Here is a 27,947-nt window from a genome sequence, read left to right as displayed (position 1 = left end):
ACATTTTGATGAGCCAGCCAGGAGAGATTGGCATCTCAGAACCAAATGCAGCCAAAGGAAGAGGACCCCGCCTGGATGGATTCACATTTGTGCAACAAGGAAGGTGAGCAGATGCTGCAATTGAATGAAAGTTCTGCTGAATCTGTGAGGCGGAGGTCTGCCCTGAAGCCGCCGTTACAAGGGTGAGACACCACATCTGATCCTTAGTCCTAGCATTTGGCGTGTGGCAAATGAGGAAAACATAACTCATGTGTGGGAACGCCCCCCCCCTTGCATACATTATGCCTGACGCAGGCATAATCTGGCGCAAGGGATTACAAAGTGGAGCAATGCAAGCATTGCTCTACTTTGTAAATATGGGGCCTTCTTAGCACCACCTTAGCGTAAAGTCTCTTCATACATTGTGAGAAGATAAGTGAGGCTTTAACACCTGAGCTACCAGTTCACTGTCAAACGTTAAGGAAGATAATGCCCATTTATAAGCAAATTGAAAACAGTCACAAATCCAGTCCATAACAATACTGCAAGCAGGGGGGTGGGCAGCCATGAGGGCCGAATGGAGGTGATCCACAGAGGCTCTGCTACTGTACCACAGAAAAGTTGAGGAAAACTGCCCAAATTTAATTGCACGAATCCCGAACAGGATGCCCTACAGCAGAGAGGCAGTGAAAGCCCAAGCAACTGAAATTCAGCTAACCTGGAGTCGGATGAAGGCAGATGCCCACGCAGAGAGCGTCAGACAAGATGGCGCCACAGGCCTCTAGAACCAGCTAACACACAAATGAGGTGTTATCTACCAGGCAAAACAATGCCCAAGACCTTGAAAGCATACACACGAGAGGGTCGGCAGGAGGTAAAGACGGAGCATAGCAATTTTGGCAGCAAGGAAAATAGAGACTATGGCACCAAGAATGCCGGTGAGTGAATCGCAGAGACCATGAATGGAGTGTCAGAGTCAGGCCTGAAGGGGGGCTGCACAGCGATAAGGGGGGACCCCATTGTTAATGCTTGCCATCACAGGGTACTCCGGACCACCCAATCTTCCCAAAACAGGACTCTGCACAGGACATAAAATATTGAATCATCCACAACACCAGCTTGCCTGACCTTAAAATGGCAGCCGATGCCCGCGCCAACTCCAGACTGAAATGGGGAGAATCGTCCCAAGTGGGAGGCGACAAAACAAATATTTGGGAGCTAAAGTCCAAGCCCTGAAACACCTGACGCACGAACCTTGGAAGAATACGACAAAAAGAGCTAATATGGGTCTGACCCTAAGTGACAAACCTATTGAGACCCTCGGGGAAACAGCCAGCTTTTAATTAGGATGCGAACATCAGAAACACCCACCCCTACTGAGATACGGACTCCATTGAGCGTTCTTCAGTAAAAGTGGTATAGGCATTGCTACCTCCACTGCGGGGTCTCTCTGGGCTGAGATGGATGCACTGCACAGTCCTATAGACCTGACTAAATATCAGAATCCATCGCTAATTATGTAACCCCACTGCACAAGAGACAGACTAAATTGCGACCAAAACTAAAAGATACACTTCTCTCCAGGGTCCCCCTACACACATTTATGCAACCAAAAAAGCTAAAAAGCAATAGAGTGTCCAGATACTTCACTACAATAGAATCGCAGGATATTAATCCCCTGCAGCCATAGGACACATAATTTCCCTGATGAAGGAAGATATCTTATGATCATTACATGAATTCAAAGCAGAGCTACGCAAAGAACTTAAGGCTGACATGGCATCATCCTTGGAAGCACTACTTGCCGACCTCAACATTAGACTGCCCACTCTACAGGGAGATGTGGACTCTGTAGGCACAAGAGTTCATGATCTGGAGTTAAAGGCTCATGAACTCAAACAACATACGGAACAGCTGGAGAACCACACACAATCCCTACAGATGCAAGTCCAGGTGTCCATCCTGAAAATCGAGGACTTGGAAAATAGATCCAGAAGAGAAAACATTCTAATAAGAGGCCTGGAGGAAGGGGTGGAGAGGCCGGATTTAGAGGGCTTTGTGGTAGGACTTTTTTCTGAAGTGGTACCAAACGAAGATAAAGTTAGATAGAGTGCAAAGAGTGGGAGGCCCCCCAACAGGCGAAAGATCCCGACCCCGGGATATCCTGACCAAATTATACTCCTTCAAAATAAAAGAGGCAATATTACAAACAGCAAGGAAACTAGATTCAATTTCTTTCCAAGGGGCCACGTGCTCACTTTACCAAGACGTCAGTCCCGCCGACCTTGCTTTGCTTCCAGCAATTCAGACCAGTTACTGATAAGCTAAGTAGATAGACATACCCATTTGGTCTGGCATTTGAACTTTGCAATAAAACATGTTATGTAACAGACTTAGACGAAGCAATCACACTCCTAGAGATACCTGGACCTAGGTGCAAGACCCAACAGAATACAGGAGAATGAAGGAAACTGGAGAAAAAGGCACCCGGAATGAAGGACAATGGCTTACTCAGCGTTGCCCGCAATTCCAGAAGAAATGCGAAAATGTCAGAAGCAGAATGCTTCATTTGCGTTGCTCGGTCTCGACCCACTTTGCGAGGCTTGACAGGATCCCTGGAACATTGATAACACAGACTTCCCAACGATGACCCAAGGAGACCTAAATAAGCACCAACAAGACAAATGGAGGGGTATCGAATAGAATAACTGTTGATGCCAGGGAACAGAATGGGCTATGGCCCGGAAGACACCATGTAGTCATTGGGCTCCTCAATGGTGTGTACAATGGTTAGAACACAATAGCGGTCTCTGACTGAATTGCCTAAGCTATGACTTTTTGATTGATACGAAGTATAATTTGGGACCTGTTATCCCGGTAGTTTATGTTTTACTACTGTTCTGGCTATATAGACTGGTGAATGGATGTCGATTTCATATGTATGCGAATGGAGCTGCTCAGACTCAAAGGTGTAGTGTAGCAGGGGCAGGGTGATGCATGGGCGGGGGGGCTTCAGGATTGGGGGTGGCACATAAGGAAAGGAGGAGAGAGACAGACCATAATGACTGTGGAGATCCAACCACAGGAGATGAGGGAACACCTAATGCTATGGTGAGTACCACATCTTGTGGAGTGTGAGTGGTTTAAATGCGTCAGCTAAATGGCAAAAAATATGGAAATATCTGCTTGAACAACATTATTAATTGTGGCACTGCAGGAAACACACCTCAAAATGGCTGAGGACTAAAGATTAAAACATAAATCTTACCCCTTGGTTTATGGATCCTCAGCATCCACAAAACATGATTGGGTAGCTCTGATGTTTCACTGCTCCTTAAGATTTAACCCAGAGGGGTATACAACAGATAAAGAAGGGAGAATAGTTATGAATAAGGTCATATTTGGGGCTATTGTGTACAATTATAACAACATATTTCCCAAACTCCAATCAAGTAACGTTCATACACTCCTTGCTCTCAATGACAAGGGGCTTTGCAGAAGGAGATATAATACTAATAGGGGATTTCAACCTCATCAGGGATGGATAGCACTCATCCAGAAAGAGCCCAAGAAGGGACCTTCACAAAATCTCTGAAACAGGTGACACAAGATCTAGGCCTGGTTGATTCATGGAGGTCATTAAACTTGACTCAAAGATTACACATTTTTTTCTCATGTACACCGCACCTACTCATGCTTAGATTATATTTTTCTAAGTAAGACGCTAATCCACAGCCTTAGAGAGGTTAGAGAGGTGATTACTCACCCAATGGCACTATCTGACCAGTCCCTGATCTTAGGGCCTTATTTATACTTTTTGGTGCAAAAAGTTTTGCACCGGCTTGCACCATTTTTTAGCACCAGCTGGGCACCATATTTATGGAATGGTGCAAAGGGTAGGCTAGCTTAAAAAAAAATGACGTTAGGCAGTTTTGAGTCAAAATAAATGATTCTGACCAGATTAGCATCATTTTTTGACGCTAAGGGGCATATTTAAACTCTGTTTGCACTGAATTAGCGTCTTTTTTTAAAACTCTAATTCAGTGCAAAACTAACTCCATATGTATACTTTGGTGCTAGACCCGTCTAGCGCCAAATTTATGGAGTTAAAGTCATTTTTTGGAAGTGGAAACCTACTTTGCCTTAATGAGATGCAAGGTAGGCGTTCCCGTGCAAAAAAATGACTCTATGGCCTTAACACCATATTTATACTTCCATGTAAAAATGGTGCAAGGGAGGGAGGAGGGGTAAAAAAATGGGGCAAAGCTTGCTGTGCCCCATTTTTTAAGACCTGGGTCAGGGCAGGCGTTAGGGGACCTGTGGCCCTATTTCCATGGTGGAACACCATGGAATAAACCCAGAGGTGCCCTCCCTAGGCCCTAGGGGCACCCCCACCCACACTAGAGGGACTGCGAGGATCGGGGACCCCATCCCAGGTAAGTACAGGTAAGTGTATTTTATTTTTGAAAGTGCCATAGGGGGCCCTGAAATGGGCCCCCATACATGGCACAGGGTGCAATGGCCATGCCCAGGGGACCCCTGTCCTATGTGCTGGCCATTGGGGTGGTGGGCATGACTCCTGCCTTTTCTAAGGCAGGAGTCATGTGGCATGGTAGGTTTAGCACCATAAAATGACGCTAATCTGGTTAGAGTAATTTTTTTTTACTCTATCCTGCCTAAAGCCATTTTTTGGTGCTAAACCCTCTTCTTCTATACTGCCAGCCCCACCCGACTAAAGTCCTTACTTTAAACTCTAGCCTACCCTTTGCACCGGCTCGCACCATTCCATAAATATGGTGCCCGGCTGCTGCACAGAAATGGTGCAAGCCGGTGCTAACCTTTTTGGTGCAAAACTGAGTTAGTGCAGTTTTGCAGCAAAAAGTATAAATAAGGGCCAATATTTTGTACGTTTGCGCCACTTTTGCGTCATAAAATGACGTTAATGCGGTGCAAAAAAAGTTTAAATCAGGGCCTTGGTGCTAGATGGGTCTAGCACCAAAGTATAAATAAGGAGTTAGATTTGCACCGAGTTAGAGTAAAAAAAATGACGCAAATTCGGTGCAAACAGAGTATAAATATGCTGCAGAGTATAAATATGCCCCTAAATATGGCGTTAAGTCCATAGAGTCATTTTTTGCACGGGAACGCCTACCTTGCATCTCATTAAGGCAAAGTAGGTCTCCACTTTAAAAAAATTACTTTAACTCCATAAATTTGGTGCTAGAGGGGTCTAGCACCAAAGTATAAATATGGAGTTAGTTTTGCACCGAATTAGAGTAAAAAAAAAATGACACTAATTCAGTGCAAACAGAGTATAAATATGCCCCATAGTGTTTTTGGAGTGGGCGACCCCACCACCAAAACTCAAACACTGGTTCTTCCCCAACGCTCTAATATGCGACACACAGTTGCGGGACGAGCTGTGAAAATCCATAAGGGAATTTTTCCAAATAAACCACCCACAGGACACCTCAACTGCTAACAACTGGGACACATTTAAAGCAGTAATAAGAAGTAAATGTGTAGCGCTGTTGTCAGCACTGAATAAACAGAGGTCAAAAGAGAAGCAAACTGTAATGATGTAACATAAAGTGTGTTGGAGAACTAAGTAAAGCAGATAAAGAAGACAAGGTCAGTGTAAAAGCACAAGAAGTGGAGTGTCAAGTCATACAAAAAGATGAGAAGGAAAAAAAGTATGAGGGTGTCCGTGAGAAAGGTGTTGTAATAGAAAATAGCGCAGGAAAGACACAGGGGAATAGGAGGTTTGCAACACCTTCTCAAGGAAATTGCTACAGATGTGGAAGATTTGGACACATGGCTAATGCAAGTGAGTGTCCTGCTAATAGGATTACTTGTAATGTTTGCGGAAAAAGAGGACATTTTGGAAAAAATTGTAGGATGAGGAATAGGAGAGATTCTAGATCAGAAATAAAGGAAGTCAGTTTTCAAGTTAGTGAGAGTGAGGTGGAACATCCCTCTGAGTGGGTTTTGGTGGGGAATGTTAGAGTCAAAATGAAATTTGATTCGTGCTCTCACATCACATTTCTCTCAAAGGATTTTTTTATGAAGAATTTTCAAGGAAGGAAGAAACTGTTCAAACCTAATATTAAACCTACGGGTTATGGTGGGTTGCCAATTAAGTTATTAGGTTATTTTGATGACTGCATTGAGTACAATGGTAGGTTCACTGATGCTAGGATTTATGTTGCTGAGAGGGGTGATAATTTGTTGAGCTGGAGTCATCAAGCACGCTTGGGTGTCATTCTCAATCCTAATGCACATCCATCTGTTCAGGTACAATCTATTGAGGGTGACGAAAACAAGTTTGTGAGAGCTTTTGGTGAATTGTTCAGTGACACCTTGGGGTGTTTAAAGGGGTACAATCACCATATTAAGTTGAAACAGGGCGCAGTACCAGTTGTGGCAAAAGTTAGACGCATTCCCATTTGTGTCCAAGACACTGTACAAAAAGAGATAGATAAATTGTTGTCCACTGGTGTTATACAGCCTGTAGAGGCAATGGAGTGGTTAGCTCCCATTGTTGTGGCACGTAAACCAAATAATGAAATCCGTCTATGTGTGGATCTTCGTGCCTTAAATAAAGAAGTGGTGGTTGACAAGTTCCCACTTCCCAATATTGAGGAATTAGTATCATCGTTGGATGGTGCTTGCTATTTTACCACTCTGGATACGGGATCAGCATACCATCAGGTTCCGTTGAGTAAAGAGTGTCAAGAATTAACGGCTTTTATTACGCCAATGGGGGCCTTCAAGTTTTTGCGTATGCCGTTTGGGCTGGTTTCTGCGGCCTCAGTATTCCAGAGGATTATGGAAGATCTTTTTAAAGGCATTTCAGGCGTAAAGTGCTACCAGGATGATGTATTAATATGTGGGAGAAACGTGAGAGAACATGATGAGAGGGTGCATGCTGTGCTTAAAAGGATGCTTGATGCTGGGTTATCTCTTAGGCGAAGCAAATGTAAATTTGGAGTCACTGAACTGGACTATTTGGGTCATCATATTTCACGGCAGGGGTTGAGTCCTAAAAAGGATTTGGTGGACACTATCGAAATGTTAAAAGAACCGTGTACAAAAGATGAGGTTTCTTCATTCTTAGGTATGGCAGAATTTTATAACAAATTTATACGAAATTTTGCAGATAAGACAGTAAATCTAAGGAAGTTGATGTGTAAGAATGCAGAGTTTGTTTGGACGGAAGAGTGTGGTACAGAATTTAAACAAGTAAAAAATGATCTCAGGAATGCACCAAACTTACAAGCTTTTGTACCTGGGAATCCCACTTTCATTGTTACTGATGCGAGTATAAAGGGGCTGGGTGCTCTTCTTTTTCAGATCAGGAAGGGCCAAGAGGTGCTAATAGCTTGTGCTTCAAGATGCTTGAAAGGGGCAGAGATATGTTATTCTGTTATAGAGAAGGAAGCGTTGGCAATATTCTGGGCCATAAACAAGTTCAGAAAATGTGTGTGGGGATCTTCTTTCGTAGTCAGGTCTGATCATAAACCCCTGAAAGAAATTTTTGAGAAGAAGGGTTTGGACGTGATTTCCTCGAGGATCAGGAGATGGGTCATTTCCTTACAGGAGTATAACTTCATGTTTGAATACATTCCGGGAAAGACAAATGTAACGGCAGACTGTCTGTCGAGATTGGTGGAGGTGGTAGAGAATGATAAATCTCAGGATGAAAATGATCAATGTGATGCTGAGTGTGGCATAAGAGTTTGTGATGTTACGCTGGGGGCTGTAAAGGAAGATGAATGGAGGGATGAGTTGCAAAAGGATAGTGAATTGTGTTCTGTGATGTCTCTTTTGGATCAGCATAAGTCTCGAAGTCTAGTTAAACCTTGGTCGTTAGTTGCGAATGAGTTAGCCGTTGTTGATGGTGTTCTAATGAGGGGCACAAGAATGATTCCCCCATTGAGTTTGAGAGAAGTCATCGTGAACATGGCTCATGAAGGGCATATGGGCATTTCTAAAACCTAAGAGCGCATCCGTCAGGATTTCTGGTGGCCTGGATTAGATTTGATGGTGGAACGTACTGTTAGGGAGTGTACACCTTGTCAAGCTAGTGATAAGGTACTCAAACCAAGATGTTCACCTATGGTTTGTAGAAGTTTACCAAAAAGTCCATGGGATGAATTAGCTATCGATATTGTGGGGCCATTGCATGGAGAACATCAGACTCCTTACCTGTTGGTGTTGCTGGATTTGTATTCACGATGGGTGGAGGTGAGTTTGGTGAGAGAGATCACTTCTCAATCTGTGATCAGTTTTTTAGAATCTGTGTTCAAACGCGAGAGTTTTCCTAACTCTATTCTTTCTGACAATGGTCCGCAGTTCTGTTCTGCTCAGATGGAGGAGTATTTTGTAAAATGTGGAATTGTACATAAAAAAATTGCGTTATATCATCCAGAGGCGAATGGTGCTTTGGAGAGATTTAACAGGACTTTAAAGGAGAGTATACAATTAGCAAAGGTAAACTGTTTAGATTGGAGAAAAGAACTGCAGGGTCGTATAACAGCTTACAGGTACACTCCTCATGCATCAACGGGGAAGACTCCTTTTGAACTGCTCAGGGGAAGGTCTCCAAATACTTGTTTGTGTCCTGGCTGGATGGTTGCTGGGAAGGGTTTGAAAAACAATGGTATTGGGGAATGGAGAGACAAAGAAGTGTCTCTGCAAAGCAAAAGGAAGATTTATGTTGATAAAAGGAATAATGCGAAAGTTACAAATTTTGAGGTTGGAGATAAAGTAAAGGTCAAAGCTCCTGTTGGGTGTCAAAATTGGTCAAAATATACCTCTCCAAAAACTATCATTAAGCTGTTTAAAAATGCTGTCAAGACGGATGATGGTCGCATCTGGAATCATAGTCGTGTAGCACATTTTGGGGGGTGTGGTGTGGCCGACAGGAGAGATGATACTTCTTATCGTTTTCCCTCTGACATTGATTTAAGGTCTGATAATACTCGTAGGAGTGTCAGAACACGCAGGTTTCCTTTACATTTGCGTGATTTTGTGATTTTCTACCCTCTTTTTCTTTCTGTTCAAATGTGTTTTTTGTTCTCATGTTATTTCTGTTCTAATGTAAAGAGGAAGAAGTGTAATGATGTAACATGGATCCATGCCAGAATACTGGGCATGGAACCAGCTTGTTCTGAGGTTCTGTCATGCAGGGTTCTCTGCATGACAGTTGATATGCTGGCTGTTGGTTGAGGCTGTAATAAATACCTCCTACCATATATCTTCATCTGGTGTGGATTCACTTTATTACACAAACACTGAAAGAGGAACTAAAAAAATGAGAACAGGCACACAAAAATATCCCCACATGGGCTCTTCAGCGCAAGGTAACAGCATTGAGGGGAAAACTCAATGCCATGCACACAACTACGGCTGAACTAACATTCCTACACCGTAAACAGATTATATATGGAAGGCAATAAAGTAGGAACACACCTAGTGAAACAACTAAGAGTTGAGAGAGAAAAATAATATATTAGTGGAATATTTAGTGAAGCAGGGAATTTGGAGACCTCAGAAGCGGGGAAAGCCCAAATACTTGACACTTTTTATGAAACGTGATACAAAGCACACCACACAGATAGACACTGCCAGCATAATTATCTCTCAATAGTGGACCACCCGTAGGTGACAGCAGACCAAACTGAGCACTTGCAAGAACCAATTAGTGAGGAGGAAGTACTGAAGGCTATAGGGACTCTGAAGTTACACAAATCCCCGGGACAAGATGAGTTCACAGCCCACTTTTACAGGTCATTTAGCTAAGAACTAGTCCCTCACTTGACAGCACTATTCAACTACATAGGGAAAGGGGGACAGGTTACATATACTATGAGTGTGGCAATAATCATTGTCTTGCCTAGCCGGGTAAGGATCACTATCATTGCGGCTCATACAGGCCTATAGCACCCCTCAATCTGGATGCCAAGTTTTATTTAAAAATCCTGGCCTTGAGAATGGAAAGTCTGATGCCTGATTTAAAACACCCAGACCAATCAGGCTTTATCACAGGCAGACAAACTCATGACACTGTGAGAAGAGTGGTACATCTAATTGAGAAAGCCACCAAGAAAACCATTCCAGTGATGTTTTTGGGTCTCAATGCCAAAGAGGCATTTGATCGGGTGAACTGGCCCTTCCTATTTCAAACGCTAAAACGGTTTGGTTTCTGTGACACTTTTATTGCAATTATTAAAGCCAATTATGCCATACCTACTTCCAAAGCAATAGTTAATGGCATCAGCTCGAAGGCGTTTAATCTAGGGAGAGGAACAAGGCAGGGATGTCCTCTATCCCTGCTACTTTTTGCTTTAAGCATCGAACAATTAGCAGCCAAAATAAGGGCGAATCCATTAATCAATGGCACCTGCTTTAGTGATATAGAACATAAGATCTCTCTGTTCGCTGATGATATTTTATTGACACTTACCTCGCCACACCGATCCCTGGCAGCCTTTCAGGAGGAACTGTTCCTCTTTGATGGAATAGCGGGCTTTCCCATTAATATGGCTAAATCGTCTTTGCTTTATCTCACACTATCGGAGAGGGACATGAAAGCTCTACAGGATTCAACCCACTTTCAATGGGCAAAAAAGAACTCACATATTTGAGCATCGACATCACCCCCAAACTCAGAAGTCTATACCAGGTGAACTTCCCACCACTCCTACATCATTTACAATCTGACCTAGAACGCTGGACACCATTATAAATGTCATAGTTGGGCAGTATCAATGCCATTAAGAACATGATTCTGTAGAAATTTCTGTATCTTTTTCAAAGTCTCAATATTATTCTCCCCTGCAAATGTATCTGATCATCCAGCATTCATCCTGTCTCCCCGGCCATCGGAATCAACTCGAACCGGAGTGGAAAGAGCGACGGAATCCCTGGCAGGCCTTATGTGCTGGGCTGCGGGGATTCTGTACGCCCCTGAGCTGTATGGCGGCCGTCCCGCAGAGGGCGATTAACAGGCAAGATGGCAGCACCCCAGGGATGCTGTAGGCGACCCTGAGGTACAGCGCTGGGGCCCTGGAGAGGAAGACTGACACGCCGCTGAGTGACGGGGGGCCGCCGGACGTTGGCAACAGCTGAGCTGGGCCTGATTGGGGGCTGGAGAGGCGTGATTGGGGGACGGCGGCACGGTGGAGCACCCAGCGCCGGAGGAGCAGGCCTGACGGAGACACGGAGTAGAGGTGTTTCACCCCGTTGCCTCGTTCATGACCCGAAGCGCGACGGAGAAGGACCCGGAGACATCTTTGAGACCTGCCTTGTGAGTACTGGGCTGGACCCAGTCAGGGTGACCTGTGGCTTGCGGCGACCTGGGGGCCCTCGCCCAGGGCCCGTGCGCACCGGTAGATGGGGGGCTGGGGTCCTGATACCCCCCCCCCGGAGGGACAGAGAAGTGTGGATCCCGGGCTGCAGCCAGAAAGGAGGCCATGTAGCGGTCCCGGGAGGGGAGCCGCGGCCTGGCAGCTCTCGAGGTCGCGCATATCTGAAGGAGGGACGAGGAGGGGGCTAGGATAACGCCCTGGTGCCCTGATGCCAGGCCCGTGCAAAGAGGCCTACAACGGAGCACGACTGTGTGGCCCGTAGCTGGGGTTTTGCGCAGCGCCCATGGGGGGAGCTGGATCTCTGTTGCCTTCCCCCGTGAGGGCGGGACGTGATGGATCCCACACAGCAACATGGGCAGTGACAGGTGCCCTGACGGCCACATTTTGCGCAGAAAGGCCCTTGGAATTGCGCAGGTGAGGCCCTGAAAATTGCAGCAGAGGAGGTGGGCGGCCACACGGTCACTTGTGCAGATACGACGTGGGCCCCAATCCTGTGGAAGAGTAAAGGACGCTGCAGTCATGGGTAAACCAAAAAAGCAAGATGGCCCTGGGAATGACGTGGCAAGAGGATCCCAAAAGGACGACGGAACTGGCGAATCCGACAAGACCCTGCACCAAGAGACCACTCTGGATACTATACTACAGGCTATACAAGCATCTCGTGATGCTCTGGAACTTAAAATCGACACACTGTCTGTGGATTTGACACTCCTTACGGACGATCATCGACGATCGACTGACAGAGTGGTCACCAATGAAAAATCCCTGGAACAACTTGCCCCGGAATGCCAGAAGATAACCAATAAAATTGGCGTTGCGGATCAAAACACTTGAAGCACGAGGAGAAGATGCTGAAAATAGGGCACGAAAAATTAACCTACGGCTGGTTGGTTTCCCCAAAAAGGCAGAGCAGCAGGCACCTAGCATGGAAACTTAATTGGAGCAATGGATACGCAAAGAGGTGGCCCCTGAGGGCCTGTCACAATATTTTGCAATAGAGCGGGCTCACACGATACCACCCAGGCCCCCGCCTCGGGTGCCAGACCACGGCCGATCATAGCTAAACTAGTCTATTTTAAAGACAGAGATTTCATACTGACACAGGCAAGAATAAAAGGGGAAATTACACTTGGCAATCAGCGGATAATGATATTCCCGGACTTCACAAGAGACACTCAGAAGCAAACAGCCTGTTTCACTGCGATTAAACGACAACTAAGAGAGCGAGGCATACAATACGCCATGCTGTTTCCGGCTAAACTGAAAATCATCACGAACAATGACACGCTTTTCTTCACCTCGTCACAGCAGGTGCGGGAGTGGCTGGACACGACTGGAATGGCTTCGAGGAAGAGACCAGGGGGCGCTGTGTGGGCCCATGTGGAGACTCGCAGGAAAAAGGGTAAACAGCAGGCAAGTGCAGCCCGCCACGCATCCAAGCATTGCAGGAAAGGCGAGAAGCAGTGTATGGCGCAGCATCTTTAGGAGGAGGGGGGCCCGCCGCACCCATCCGAGACCCATTCGGACCAGGAATAAATGTTTGGCAGTGCCTCTTGTTCGTCTCACAACGCCTCCGACAACCCGCCAAGGGTCACCCCGGGGACAACAGATGAGATCCTTTGGGGGACGTCGCCCGTCGCCCCCGAGGTGGGCTCTCCTTGGAGGGACGGCTCGAAAGAGCCAGTTGACTAGAGCTCAATGACACTGTTGGCTTACAGGGAGCACCGGCGCTCAGGAGAAGCTTGAGCAAGCGGTCAACAACCCAGCTGGCTAGATCATCCTTGCTCTCCACAAGAACATGGTAACTGAACTTACTTCACTGAGCCCGGGAAGTAATATCCAATGATATACGATTAGGCGATGGGCGGGGGGCCGCGGGTAGTGCCCTTGGTCCTTGCCTTTGCCTCCACACACAATGTTTAAGCAGTTAGTGAATGTTTGGATGGGGATAGTTCTGTTGCCAGTCCTTGGGAGAGGGAGTTTTGATAATGGGGGAATTGTTTTGTTTGATGTTATCAGGCCACTAACAGGGATATTAACTCCATCCCACTCTTTGCCACTGCCAGGACTAGTGTTACTGCCCAGCATGGCATGGCTACTTGGGGGGGGACAGAGCAGGCGAGTTACATGTCCATACAGATTATGGATAGACCCTTAGGCCCGTATTTATACTTTTTGACGCTAAAATGCGCTAACGCAGTTTAGCGTCAAAAAGTTTTGCGCCGGCTAACGCCATGCGGGCGCCGTATTTATTGAATGGCGTTAGCCGGCGCAAGCAGACCGGCGCTGCCTGGTGTGCGTGGAAAAAAAACACGTACACCAGGCAGCGCCGGCGTTGGGAAAAATGGCGCTAGGGCGTCTTAAAAATGGTGCAAGTCAGGTTGACGCAAAAAATCGCCTCCACCCGATTTGCGCCATTTTTAACGACGCCCAGACGCCATTTACATGACTCCTGTCTTAGTAAAGACAGGAGTCATGCCCCCTTGCCCAATGGCCATGTCCCCTGGGCATGGTCATTGGGCATTGAGGCATGTAGGGGGGCACAAATCAGGCCCCCCTATGCCCAAAAAAAATATTTAAAAAAAAATTATACTTACCTGAACTTACCTGAATGTCCCTGGGGTGGGTCCCTCCATCCTTGGGTGTCCTCCTGGGGTGGGCAAGGGTGGCAGGGGGGGTCCCTGGGGGCATGGGAGGGCAGCTGTGGGCTCATTTTGAGCCCACAGGTCCCTTAACGCCTGCCCTGACCCAGGCGCTAAAATCCGGCGCAAATGCGGGGTTTTTTGCCCCGCCCACTCCCGGGCGTCATTTTTGCCCGGGAGTATAAATACGACGCATTTGCGTCGCAGTCATTTTTTTAGACGGGAACGCCTACCTTGCATCTCATTAACGCAAGGAAGGCGTTCACGCAAAAAAATTACGCTCTTTCCTCATACTTTGGCGCTAGACGCGTCTAACGCCAAAGTATAAATATGGCGTTAGTTTTGCACCGAATTTGCGTCGAAAAAAACAACACTAATTCGGCGCAAACGGAGTATAAATATGCCCCTTAGTTTATAAATTCCTCACCTGGAATGTTAGGGGATTAAATAGTATGAACAAGCGATATAAAGTCCACAGTTAGCTAAAAAGATGTGGAGTACACATAGCAATTATACAAGAAACGCACCTCACAGACAAGGACGTTAAGACTATAACCAAGCGATGGAGAGGGCAGGTTTACGCCACGGCATACTCAGCTTACGCGCGAGGGGTCCTGACGTGGATACAGCCAGGAGTACCGTTCCAAAAAACAGCTGTAGTAATAGACCAGGAGGGCAGCTATGTCTTGGTGACCGGTCGCCTGGAAGGAAGGGACATCACACTGAGATGAAATTATGCCCCTAATCAAGACTAAGGCACCTTTTTAAACACACTATTGCACATGCTAGGACCACACTTTACCCAGGCAACAATAGTGGTGGGGACTTTAATTGTATCGCAGATACCGAGCTGGACAGATCCCACCCCCCTCTGCGGCACTCCCCCACACTGAAGATAGACAAGAGTTTCACTGACTGGCAACAGCATTGGGGCCTCACAGACTCCTGGAGGCACCTTCACCCTCAGGAGCGAGATTACTCCTTTTACTCGCCCTCACACGACTTACATGTTCGACTGGACTTTTTTCTGATCCTTTACTGCTTATGCTGGATTGGAAAAGGGAACGCCCCGAATACCGGATTGGCGACTTAGAGTGGAAACACTGGAGGATAGCGCCTTTCGGCAATCCATCAGGGATACTATTAGAGAATATTTTACACATAACAAGGGCACCGCCTCCTCCCGGGCACAAGAGTGGGAAGCATTCAAGGTGACTATCAGAGGTCAATGCATGGCTGGGATAATAGGGGTCAGGAGATCCCTGCAGGGGAAGATAGACAGATATGAGGAAGACCTAAGGAGATTGGAACGCAAAAGACCTGAAGACCCGGAATTGGCCCCTATTATCTCGAAAACTAAGGGTAAAGTTGCGTTGGCTACTGAAAAACTGAGATGCTTTGACTATAAAAAAGATATCACCAGACAGCATGCGGAGGGAGGAGCATTATTGGCCTGGCTCTGGGCCCCGCCGAGGCAGCACTCCCTGGTGATGGAGATTATAGACTCGGCGGGGCAGAGACTCTACGGGCAAAGCGATAATAACGCTAGTGTCACTGATTACTACTCGCTACTTTACGCTCCCCCGGCGGGGACCCTGGACCCAGCTCAGCTGCAATATCTGAGGAATCTCCAGCTTCCTGCACTGAGAGAGGATGATCGATGAGTATTGGAGGAAACAACCTCCCCCTCAGAGGTAACTAAGGCAGTGGGGGCGATGGCTAGAGGAAAGGTGCCTGGTGCGGATGTACTACCCGCAGAGTTCTATAGTGCCTTTATAGACCTTCTGGCGCCGCAGCTGAGTGCACTCTACTCAGAGGTGCTGCGGACTGGAATGCTTCCCTCGTCCACAAATGAACCTATTGTGATACCACTGCCGAAAGAAGGTCGTCCGACTACTGACGTGCGCTCATTCCGCCCCTTATTTATGCTTAACATGGATTATAAAATACTTAGCCGGACTCTGGCAACAAGACTATTGCCCCATATGCAAAAACTGATCCATCCAGATCAGACGGGATTTATCCCGCACTGTAGTACCACCCTCAACATAAGGTGACTGATTAAGATACTGCAATCCCAATCTCCGAACCTACGCAGCGCTGCAATTATAGCAGTGGACATCGAAAAAGCGTTCGACAGTCTCAGGTGGGACTACTTGGAGATTATAATGCGACAGATGGGTATGGGCCAGGGATTTCTTAAATGGATGAAGTTGCTATACACAACCCCCACTGCCTGTGTTCGCATGGGTCGCACAATCTCGAGATCATACAAGATTGATAGGGGCACCAGACAAGGTTGCTCGCTGTCGCCTCTACTATTTGCCATTGCGATGAAATCGCTGGTGCAGATGGCAAGAACCGGTAGTCATTACAAGGGACTAAATGTTGGGGATCAGTCTCACCAAATTGCACTTTATGCAGATGATATGATAATATTTTTGAAAGACCCAGACAGGGAGTTACCGGGAGCCATGGACCTGTTAAAGAAGTTTGGGGACATGCCGGGACTGCGTATAAACTGGCAGAAATCTCTCATCTTTCCATTATATGAGGGGGTGCCCTGAGTTGCAAACACCCAGGGTTCAGAGTGGACCTCGTCCACCTTCCGTTACCTGGGCTTAAATATTTATCATAATCCTGTGATCCTCATGGAGGGCAACGTGAATAGAGCGATCCGGCAGTTGCGATCAGATGTCCAGTTCTGGAAGACATTACCCTTATCAGTGGCGGGACGCGTGGCGCTGGTAAAAATTATAGCTCTGCCTAGATTAATGTACTAGTTCTCGACATTGCCCCTACTAGCCCCTCATCCGCTTTTCTGGGAGATTGACTCTATATTTACTAACTTTATCTGGGGGCCAAGACGACATAGACTAGCCTTGCATAAACTCCAACGACCTACTGAAGGGGGGGGATGGCGGCACCAGACATTGAGATGTACTACCTAGCATGCCAACTACAGTGGCTGGCAAAAGCATGGTATACAGCACAATCAGACATAACCAAGGGGTAACAAGTAAAGCACACTGTCACAACCCTTCTGGAGGTACTCCTGATCCCCAGAGGGACGCGGGTAATAGGTTCGCCAGACATCCAGGTATGGCGCGCCTGTTGGAAGCGCAGTTTGCAGCCCACAGGAACCACATCTCCATACTCACTTGACATGCCGTTGTCCTGCCTTAATGTACTCCCCGGTGGAAACGCTGCAGCGGGCGTCACAAAACTCGCGACATAGAGCATCTCTACGATTGGGGATCTTTTCTGTAATGGGGAACTAATGTCTTTTGAAGCACTGATGGCACAATTTGCAGTCCCCCCGCGGCTGTTCCCTATGCGTAGATTACTCACAGCACTCATACTGCAACACCGGAAACAGGGTTTAAGTGAACCTCCTTCTCACGCGGGATGCCAGGCCCTCTGCACAATAGGGGGAGATAAGAAAGTTGTATCCACACTCTATAAAATTTTACATAAAGACACTCTACTCCCTCTTGACAGGTTGCGTACCCTCTGGCAAGAGGATATTGGGGAGCCTATAGACCAACCTCAGTGGGGGGAAATCACAGCACATATAAACACAGTATCAATCAATCAATCAATCACAATATTTATAGAGCGCACTACGTACCCGTTAGGGTTTCAAGGCGCTGGGGGGGGGGGGGCAGCTGCTACTGGTCGAAGAGCCAGGTCTTGAGGAGTCTCCTGAAGGTGAGAGGGTCCTGGGTCTGTCGCAGGGGGGTCGGGAGGGCGTTCCAGGTCTTGGCGGCGAGATAGGAGAAGGATCTGCCGCCGGAGATCTTGCGTTGGAAGCGGGGGACGATGGCGAGGGCGAGGTTGGCAGAGCGGAGTTGGCGGGAGGGGACGTAGAAGTTGAGTCTGTTGTTCAGGTAGACTGGTCCGGTGTTGTGGAGTGCCTTGTGAGCGTGGGTGAGGAGCTTGAAGGTGATCCTCTTGTCCACGGGGAGCCAGTGGAGGTCTTTCAGGTGGTGGGAGATGTGGCATCGGCGGGGTACGTCGAGGACAAGTCGGGCGGAGGCGTTTTGGATGCGTTGGAGGCGTCGGATGTCTCTTGCTGGGATGCCTGTGTAGAGTGCGTTGCCGTAGTCTAGTCTACTGCTGACGAGGGCCTGGGTCACTGTTTTACTGGTTTCCGTCGGGATCCATTTGTAGATTCTACGGAGCATGCAGAGGGTGTTGTAGCAGGAGGAGGAGACTGCGTTGACCTGCTTGGACATTGTGAGGGCAGAGTCGAGGACAAAGCCCAGGTTGCGTGCGTGGTTGGTTGGTGTTGGAGGGGGTCCCAGGGCGGTGGGCCACCAGGAGTCGTCCCAGGCGGAGGGGGTGCGTCTGAGGATGAGGACCTCTGTCTTGTCAGAGTTCAACTTCAGGCGGCTGTTTCTCATCCACTCGGCGATGGACATCATTCCCTCGTGGAGGTTGGCTTTGGCGGTGTGAGGGTCTTTGGTGAGGGAGAGGATGAGCTGGGTGTTGTCGGCGTAGGAGAGGATGTTGAGGTTGTGCTGACGGGCCAATTGAGCGAGGGGGGCCATGTAGACGTTGAACAGCGTCGGGCTTAGGGAGGAGCCTTGGGGTACGCCGCAGATGATGTTGGTGGCTTTGGAGCGGAAGGGAGGGAGTCGGACTCTCTGGGTTCTGCCGGAGAGGAAAGAGGAGATCCAGTTGAGGGCTTTTTCTTTTATTCCGGCTTTGTGGATGCGTGTAAGTAGGGTGTGGTGGCAAACCGTGTCGAAGGCTGCGGAAAGGTCCAGGAGGATGAGGGCTGATGTTTCGCTGTTGTCCATTTGCTGTCTGATGTCATCTGTAGCGGCGAGGAGAGCAGTCTCGGTGCTGTGGTTGCGTCTGAAACCGGACTGGGAGGGTTCCAGGATGGAGGTGGTGGGTGAGCTGAGCGTTGACGATCTTCTCGATGACCTTCGCCGGGAAGGGGAGGAGGGAGATCGGGCGGAAGTTTTTGAGGTCATTGGGGTCTGCCTTGGGTTTCTTGAGGAGGGCGTGGATTTCGGCGTGCTTCCAGTTTTCCTTGGTTGTCGGTGGGCCTTTTGAGAGGTGCGAGGGTGTTGGTGCAGTCGTTGATCCACTGTCGTAGGTTGAGGGCGGCGGTGTCTGGGTCGGTGGGGTCGGTGGGCGGGTTCTGGGCGAGGGTGCTGCTCAGTTGGTCTTTGGTGACTTTGCTCCAGCGGCGGTGAGGTGGTAGTTGGGTGCGGTGATGTTCGATGTGCTTCTTGAATGTGAAGTGGACGCAGTGGTGGTCGGTCCAGTGGAGTTCAGTGGTGTGGCTGAAGGCGACGTGGTTGCTTGCGGAGAAGATCGGAACGAGCGTGTGGAATGTGATGTGGGTGGGTGTGTTGACCAGTTGTCTGAGGCCGAGGTTGGAGAGGTTGTCGATCAGGGATGTGGTGTTGGTGTTGTTGTTGTTGTTGTTCTCCAAGTGGAAATTGAGGTCTCCCAGGAGGATGTAGTCCGTAGAGGCGAGGGCGTGAGTGCTCGTGAGGTCGGTGATAGAGTCGCTGAAGGGTGCTCGTGGTCCTGGGGGTCGGTAGATGAGCGTTCCCCTGAGGGTGGTGTTGGGGTCAGTGTGGATCCGGAAGTGCAGGTGTTTGGCGGTCTTGAGGGTGTCGTCCGTTTGGGTGTGGATTTTGAGGGTGGATTTGTGGGCGATGGCTATTCCTCCTCCGATTCCGTTGGGGCGATCTCTTCTGGTGATCTTGTAGCCGTCCGGGATGGCTATGGCGATGTCAGGTGCTGAGGAGTCGTTCCACCAGGTTTCGGTCAGGAAGGCTACGTCTGGGGCGGTGGAGTTGCAGGCACGGCAGGAGAAGGGTCCTTTGGTGTTCTTCGGTGTGGCCTGGAAGCATGTAGTGGAGGAGCCGGGGTTGAGGGCGATGAGTTCGTTGGCCGAGTAGCGGCGTTTGGTGGTGCGGGGGCGTGCGGACCAGGGGGGGTGGTGCTGGGGGCGGTCCAGGCGCGGACGGGCGCAGACAGGCTTGCCTCTGGCGCGCCTCCAGCCATTAAGAAGGGAGGGGGGAGGGAGGAGCAGCTGGGAGGCGGGAGGGAGCGGCGAATGGGGGCGCGAGGGGGGCGGGCGGCAGGAGAAAGTGGCAGGGGGGAGCGCACAAGGGGCGAAAAAAGCGGTTACAACAGTAGGAGAGGCACAAATGGAGAAAATGGAGCAAAAGGCACAGAATAAAGTCACAAATACAGTGAAAACGGCAAACGGAAAAAGTCACAAATAAAGTGAAAACGGCAAATGGGGCAGAAAAGGCAGTCTAAGCAAGGCGCAGAATACAGTCACAAATCCAGTGGCAAAATACAGTCACAAATACGGGCAAAAAAGGCAGAATAAGCAAGGCTCAGAATACAGTCACAAATCCAGTAAGAAAACGGCACAAAGCACACGAGTACAGCGAAGCTTACCAGAAGCCCACTAGACGGGCCTCGAACACGCTAGCAGCAGCGTGGGCGGGGTTCGGGACACGGGCACAGCAGGGTGGTGCTGCGGACGTGGGGGTGCGAGCTCTTGACCGAAATCAGGTCAGAGGTCGCGCACCCTCGACGCGCAGCGCCAGCCATTAAGAAGGGAGGGGGGAGGGAGGAGCAGCTGGGAGGCGGGAGGGAGCGGCGAATGGGGGCGCGAGGGGGCGGGGCCGCAGGGAGGCAGTGGCAGGGGGGAGCGCACAAGGGGCGAAAAAAGCAGTTACAACAGTAGGAGAGGCACAAATGGAGAAAATTGAGCAAAAGGCACAAAAAAGTAAGGCACAGAATAAAGTCACAAATACAGTGAAAACGGCAAACGGAAAAAGTCACAAATACAGTGAAAACGGCAAACGGGGCAGAAAAGGCAGACTAGGCAAGGCGCAGAATACAGTCACAAATACAGTGGCAAAATACAGTCACAAATACGGGCAGAAAAGGCAGAATAAGCAAGGCGCAGAATACAGTCACAAATCCAGTAAGAAAACGGCACAAAGCACACGAGTACAGCGAAGCTTACCAGAAGCCCACTAGCCGGGCCTCGAACACGCTAGCAGCAGCGTGGGCGGGGTTCGGGACACGGGCACAGCAGGGTGGTGCTGCGGACGTGGGGGTGCGAGCTCTTGACCGAAATCAGGTCAGAGGTCGCTCTGTTTTAAATTGATTAATCTGCATATATTTCACAGAGCGTACCTCAGCCCCGCCAAGATAGCATCGATGTACAACACTATGAATAGTGCATACCCGCAGTGCTCGGAACCTGATGCAGACCTGATGCATTTGTTATGGAGCTGTGGGAAACTGGAGCAATACTGGGATAAAGTATTACATAGCATAAAAACAGTAACAGATAGGAGACTTTGATCTTCCCCAATAGTGGCCTTACTAGGGGGATTCCCCAGATCCCACACACAGAGAACTACAACCAAATACATTGACCTGGCACTGATCCTGGCTAAAAGGGAGATCACAATGCACTGGAAAGATCCTAGGGACCCACAACTACCAAGATGGCGGGACATGCTAGTTAAATGGGCCGAGGCAGAAGGGAGGGTTTTACATCAAGAGACAGCAAAGGGGGCGGGACTGTAGATATTGCGCAGCAGTGGGACCATCTCCTGGATTGCCTTAAAGACCCAAAAATTGATACTCAGGAGCAAATCACATCTTTGGAGGACTCAGACATGGCTGAGGATCGCAATCCCTAGAACATTGAAATGTGCTGGCTTTGACTTGGACTTCTAAGTTATCCTCCGGTAAGGCAATACTGGAATACTGACTGTAGCCTGGAAATGGAGTCTGATATAGGAAAAGGGGACCAGGGAGGGGCTATTTCCTTGAAAAGTTGACTTTTTATATGTTTGTTGATGAAATACCAATAAATATATAAAAAAAAAAAAAAACAAGACAAGCTTGATGGTGGAACCTTTAATTTGCTGGCAAATGTCACAGTTAAGGCCATAGTGCTTGGTCTGTTTGTAAAGACCATGCCACCAATAACATTTTGGTAATAAAGACACTGCAGCTGCCACACCAGCATGGGCAGATGCAACTCCCTCATGTGCTACTTTTATTAATTCTAGACTGTGGTCTTGGTTGGGGATAACTCAAACTCCCATCCCTGGTATAAATGTATATAGACCGTTTTGGACACTTTAGTGGTAGGAATATTTTCCTCGATATTCTTTTGGTAATGCAGTGTTATTGACCAAAGCATTAACAGCTACCATAATGTCTTTATCTACCCTCATATGAGAACAAGTCATTGCAGCTACTGTAGCAGTCTTGACTGCACTTTTTGCGACTTCATGAGCAGTGAATCCCGGCAGTGTGTATACCAACATGTTGGTGACTTAGTCTATGGATAACATGAGCCAGCTGCAGGCTAGCTTTGAGTTCTGCCAACTTCTTCCTGAGCATTTTATGCTTGATAGTAGAGAGTCTCAGAATCAATTTAGGCACCAATAATACAAATTTATTTTCTTTAAAAGACTGGACACAGTAATATGAACCACACATTATTAAAATGGGGAATTCAGGATCTGTATGTTCCAATGCCAGAATTAATGCTTTTAGTTCAGCAAGATGTGCAGTCCCAACATAGTGTGTGGATTTGTTGAGGGTGGAACTCGTCATCCCTCATTACTCCATGTACGGCTGCACAAGCCGCACAGTATTAACACCTATAGCAGGCTGGGCAAACCTATCAATATGTTTTATATATTTATACTGCTCAAGAGGCAAAATGTTTGTGGGCATGGGGCACTCCTGTTCGTATTGCATAGGTTCTTGAGTTTGTAGTGTAGAGTCAAAGGCATAATCTACATCAGTGGCAGTCAGGGAAGTGGCCCATTGTATCCATTGTGGTTGTAGTGCTTTAGCATTTGATACACTGGCTTTAGTAACAGCCTCTTAGGCTGGGATAGGAGTAATGATAATTATGTGTTTCCCTTGAGCCAACCATCTTTCCTTTATGAGAGCCATCTGTACTGCAGTCAGTATTTTTTCAGTGGATTAAAAATGCATTTCTGCTGAAAAAAATAAATGCAATTTATATGCTATCAGCACTGTGTCACCTTCTTAAAATGTGACACAGGTGAAGCCAATTGCATCAGGTATTATCTTGCTGACTAAATGTGTTTTGTTTTCACATGTGTGTGTATAGATGTTGTGCTGCAAGATGGCAGTCTGTAGTGATCTGAGTATTTGTGTATGCTATGTAGTCCAGTGCTTATTGGAAAAACCTGGATGAATTAAATCATACAATGGTTTGATGGAAAGTCTGGAATGTAGGTTCTGCTAAAATTAAAGAATCCTATTAGGGACTGAAATGTATTAATTGTGTTTGATGGTTGTAATTGAGCACACTTCTCCAGGAAGTGTAGTGTCAGGCTCTTTCCCTCATTTGACAGTTGGTATCCCAAAAATAGGACAGTGAGGAAAGCAACTTTTGTCTTTCTGAATTTGAATTTGTAGCCATGTTCAGCAAATCCCAAAACAATGCGATCCACCCTGGCTAAATGTATGTTTAAGTTATCATCTGTTAGATATATATCATCAACACAGGACGATGCTTCTTGTTCAATATCATACAATATTGATATTACTTGGGTAGCAAACAGTCCAAGGCTGTCCTTATATCCTTCAGGGAGTCGACAAAAGTGACTCTTACCACCTAATGTGGAAAAAACACTTAAATCTCTGCTTCCAGGCACTAGATTTTGGCAGAAAAACTCACTGCAAATATCCACGGCTATTTTGTATTATTTGTGGACTATGTTGTATATTTGAGCTATACTGCGTGAATTTTGTATTACAAATGTGTGTGTGACTATTTAAATGTCTATAGTCTAAGACAGTTCTGTAGGAATGATCCGGCTTCTCTACAGGGAATTAGGGGTTATACATTGGAGATACTCAGGGATCAAATACTCCCTGGTACGCTGTGAGAGGATTTCTCTCACTGGAACTTTTGCTTAATGTTTTGTGGGTATTGTGGTTGTACTTGTGGGCTGAACCTTGTAGGTATTACATGATAAGGTATTCTTCATCCCAGCCCCTAAGGTTGCGGTAGAATGCTGGGGCTTGTGCAAGAGCCCAGTCTCTGGAGTATGCTTCTTTTACTTGATCAGGAACTAGGGCAGAGAAAGACAGTAAAATTACCTCTTCCTCTTATGGAAGAGTTCTAACAAACTCAGGTGGCCAATCCTTTACAGCCAAGAGAATGCCATAGTTTTGTGTTAAAGTTTCCCAGAAAATTACTTTAATTGTGCATTTTATGTCACCCTCAATTTGTATATCCAGTTGATGAAGTCTATCTGGAGGTGTGACTCGCTGATCTGGGGTTTCTAATTCTTTGTAGTCATTAGTTGCTGTTGCATCCAGAAACTCTTGAAGTTTCTGGCGAACTATGGTGACCTCTGCTGTCTAGCAGAGACATAGCCCACGTCCTGTTCTAAAGCAATGTTCTCAATATGTGTGGCATATTTTGCAGAAATTCCCACAATTGGCTTCTTTTTCAATTGTGGTTTTTGTTGTGGAAGTTTCTCTTCTTTTTTTTATTACTACGCAAGACAAGCGGTGCAAGTCCTTCTTTGGTTTCACATACTCTTCCTGTCGATGTTCTAACTGCCCACCTCTATCACTCCATCTGTCAGATGAGTCCTGAAAGCAACAAGAATGGCGTGTATCAGTATACTGATATCTGTTAGGTTGTTTTAGTGTATCACAGCTGCACAGAATGTAGAGCTGTTCAGAGGTCCCTATGGTGGAGAAACTTCCAGTGATTTTGTTTTTTCTTTATTATTAGTTTTTTGTTTATCCCAGCATTTTTTAGAAGATTCTGGTACTTGCTTGGTATTGTCCTTTTCAGAACTACCCTTACGTTGAGCTGTGGAGTATTTGGTCTGGCACCTAAATTATCTCAACCAATACTAGTATAGGGTCTGCAATAATTTTTGGTAGCATGCGCTCCTGCTCTACTAGTGGAACTTGTACAAGTCTTTGGTGTATTGCCATTGAAGCTGCTTCTCCTTTATTATTGAGGTATTGTGATAAAATTGCCAATTACCTTTATCCCCAATTCCAGGATGAGGGCAGCCACATATTCATTTTGAATTAGTTTGAGCACTTCTGGTAAGACAGCAAGTGACAGTGTACCATGCGTTATGGTATATATTGCAGCAAAGACTGGACCCCATGTGGTGCAGTTGTCTATTGATGGTACCATTCCAAGTAGCAAGCACATTGCGAGAAATCTATATTTATCTTGGGGTCCTGTGGGGGAAAACAATGCTTCAAGCTTATTTGTTTTTTGAGCAACTCAGAATTAGATTTCCTCCTGTTTGGTGGGTACCTTACCCATGATAGCATTTATAGCTACTGGGTTTATCCCAGTCATAGCCAATTGTGGTTGTACAGCCCTCGCTACTGCTGTAGCTAGTGTGTGCATCACAAATTGTGTTAAGCATCAGCACAGATTAACTAAATTAGTATAGAAGGGATGTAATTCAGCCACTGCCACATTTTGTATATTAGGATATGGTGTGTAACTTAGGTAAAACTGGCCATATGGCTCTGTCATTACAGAGGGGACCCAGTCTAACATGTTCTATGGCATTTAGTAGGGCTCCTTTTGATATGCTAATGGTATTTCTAAATTATGATAAGCTTTGTATTGTTGTGGTACACTTGCCAGTGTGAATGTATGAAATGCTAAAGTGTTAGCATCAGCTGCTGGAAAGGTGACCCAGGAGTAAAAACAAACTTCAGTTCTGTACACTGCATGTGCTTCAGCCACAAATGTAATATCACCACCCTCATTGGCTAGCCCATTTTGAAGTAAATGTTGTACAACTGCTTGTCTGCAATCAACAAGAACATTAAATGGATTTGCCAATTTACATAGAGTTCAGAGAAGGGAAGTACTACAGTTTAGTATCCTTTTAAAGATTCAAGCTTGAAAAAACACACAGGCAAATATAGGTATTTCCTATACAGCTGAGGAGGATAATTACCCTAACATCCCAGATGTCTCTGTTTTACGGTGAATAGGACACCTTTGGCATACAAAAGAAAACTACTCAGGAGACCTGTTAAATTAGTACTTGATGTATCGCTGGTAGCACCATGTGGTGCAATTCCTATTATGACATAGGACTGCACAGGTGGGATGGCAAAACTTCAGAAAGTGTGGGACTGAGTCCTTCCACACCATCAAAGACTGTCAGCCTAGTTCCTGGCTAGCTCGCAGTGCCTCACCTTAACCCCTAACCTTACAGGGAGAAGGTGATTTGTTGCAACCTGAAACATGACACTCCATCTCCCCAGGGGAGCCATGGAAACAGATGTCACCCTTTTGTCATATTACTCATTCATGCTGAGGCGAAAACACAAAGAAGGTATGTGCAGCACACACAGAATTGCCAAAGCACCATAGTCTAGGAAATGTATTAAATCACTCTGCGAGGCTTGTAAAGGAAGGTTAGTACAAACGAAAGTGCATGTTCAAAATGTGCACAATAATGAAATGAAAACATGTACAAAGAATCTTCAATCTATAAACAGCAAATATATATGCAAAGACATATATATATATATATATATATAAATATATCCGTGTGTACATAAACATACACAATGGAAAGCAGATAATAGGAATACAAAATTCATCACCATGGAGCACAGTTGCTTCATCTTTCTCCCTTCCAGCACATAGTTGTTGACCCCAGATTGACTGTGAAGAGAAAGAGATCTACCCACACGGGAAGGGTGACAGGCATTGGCATCCCAACCCTGCCAGAGGTCTCCGAATCACTTCCCTTCCATCTGGTTTTCAGTCTCTTACATACCTTAAACAAGCCAGAGAGGAGATTTCTAGAAAATCCCTCCTGCTCCACAAGTTGTTGTTCACAAATGCTGGCTACTTCAGGTCAATTTTGAAAGGAACACGTTGGAACTGGCCAGGATCCCAAGATGCTCTCTTAAAACGAAACCGTTCCCTGCCGTACCATAAACATCATCCTAGCACATCCTTATCTCTCTAACCCCTTGGTGAGAAAAAACACGCAGACACACGGGCCCATATTTATACTTTTTGACGCAAAACTGCGCTAATGCAGTTTTGCGTCAAAAAAATTAGCGCCGGCTAACGCCATTCTGAAGCACCATGCGGGCGCCGTATTTATTGAATGACGTTAGCCGGCGTTAGCCGCTGGCGCCGTCTGGTGTGCATTAAAAAAAACGACGTACACCAGGCAGCGCCGGCGTAGGGGGATATGGGGCTTGGGCGTCAAGAAATGGGGCAAGTCAGGTTGAGGCAATTTTTGCGCCTCAACCCGGTTTGCGCCATTTTCATTCACTCCCAACCCCCATAGAAATGACTCCTGTCTTAGCAAAGACAGGAGTCATGCCCCCTTGCCCAATGGCCATGCCCAGGGGACTTCTGTCCCCTGGGCATGGTCATTGGGCATAGTGGCATGTAGGGGGGCACAAATCAGGCCCCCCTATGCCACAATTTTTTTTTTTTTTTTAAACTTACCTGAACTTACCTTAATGTCCCTGGGATGGGTCCCTCCAGCCTTGGGTGTCCTCCTGGGGTGGGCAAAGGTGACAGGGGGTGTCCCTGGGGGCATGGGAGGGCAACTCTGGGCTCCTTCAGAGCCTACAGGTCCCTTAACGCCTGCCTTTTGCAGGCGCAAAAAAACAGCGCAAAAGCGGCCGTACGTCATTTTTTTTGACCCGCCCACTCCCGGGCGTGATTTTTGCCCGGGAGTATAAATCCGACGCACATGCCTCAGAGTCGATTTTTTAGACGGGAACGCCTACCTTGCATATAATTAACGCAAAGTAGGTGTCCACGCTAAAAAATGACGCTAACTCCATGGACTTTGGCGCTAGACGCATCTAACGCCAAAGTATAAATATGGAGTTAGCTTTGCGTCGAAATTGCGTCAAAAAA

Source organism: Pleurodeles waltl, chromosome 1_2, assembly GCF_031143425.1.
Source record: "Pleurodeles waltl isolate 20211129_DDA chromosome 1_2, aPleWal1.hap1.20221129, whole genome shotgun sequence".
NCBI classification, from domain to species: Eukaryota; Metazoa; Chordata; class Amphibia; order Caudata; family Salamandridae; genus Pleurodeles; species Pleurodeles waltl.
Note: the sequence above shows the minus strand (reverse complement) of the source record.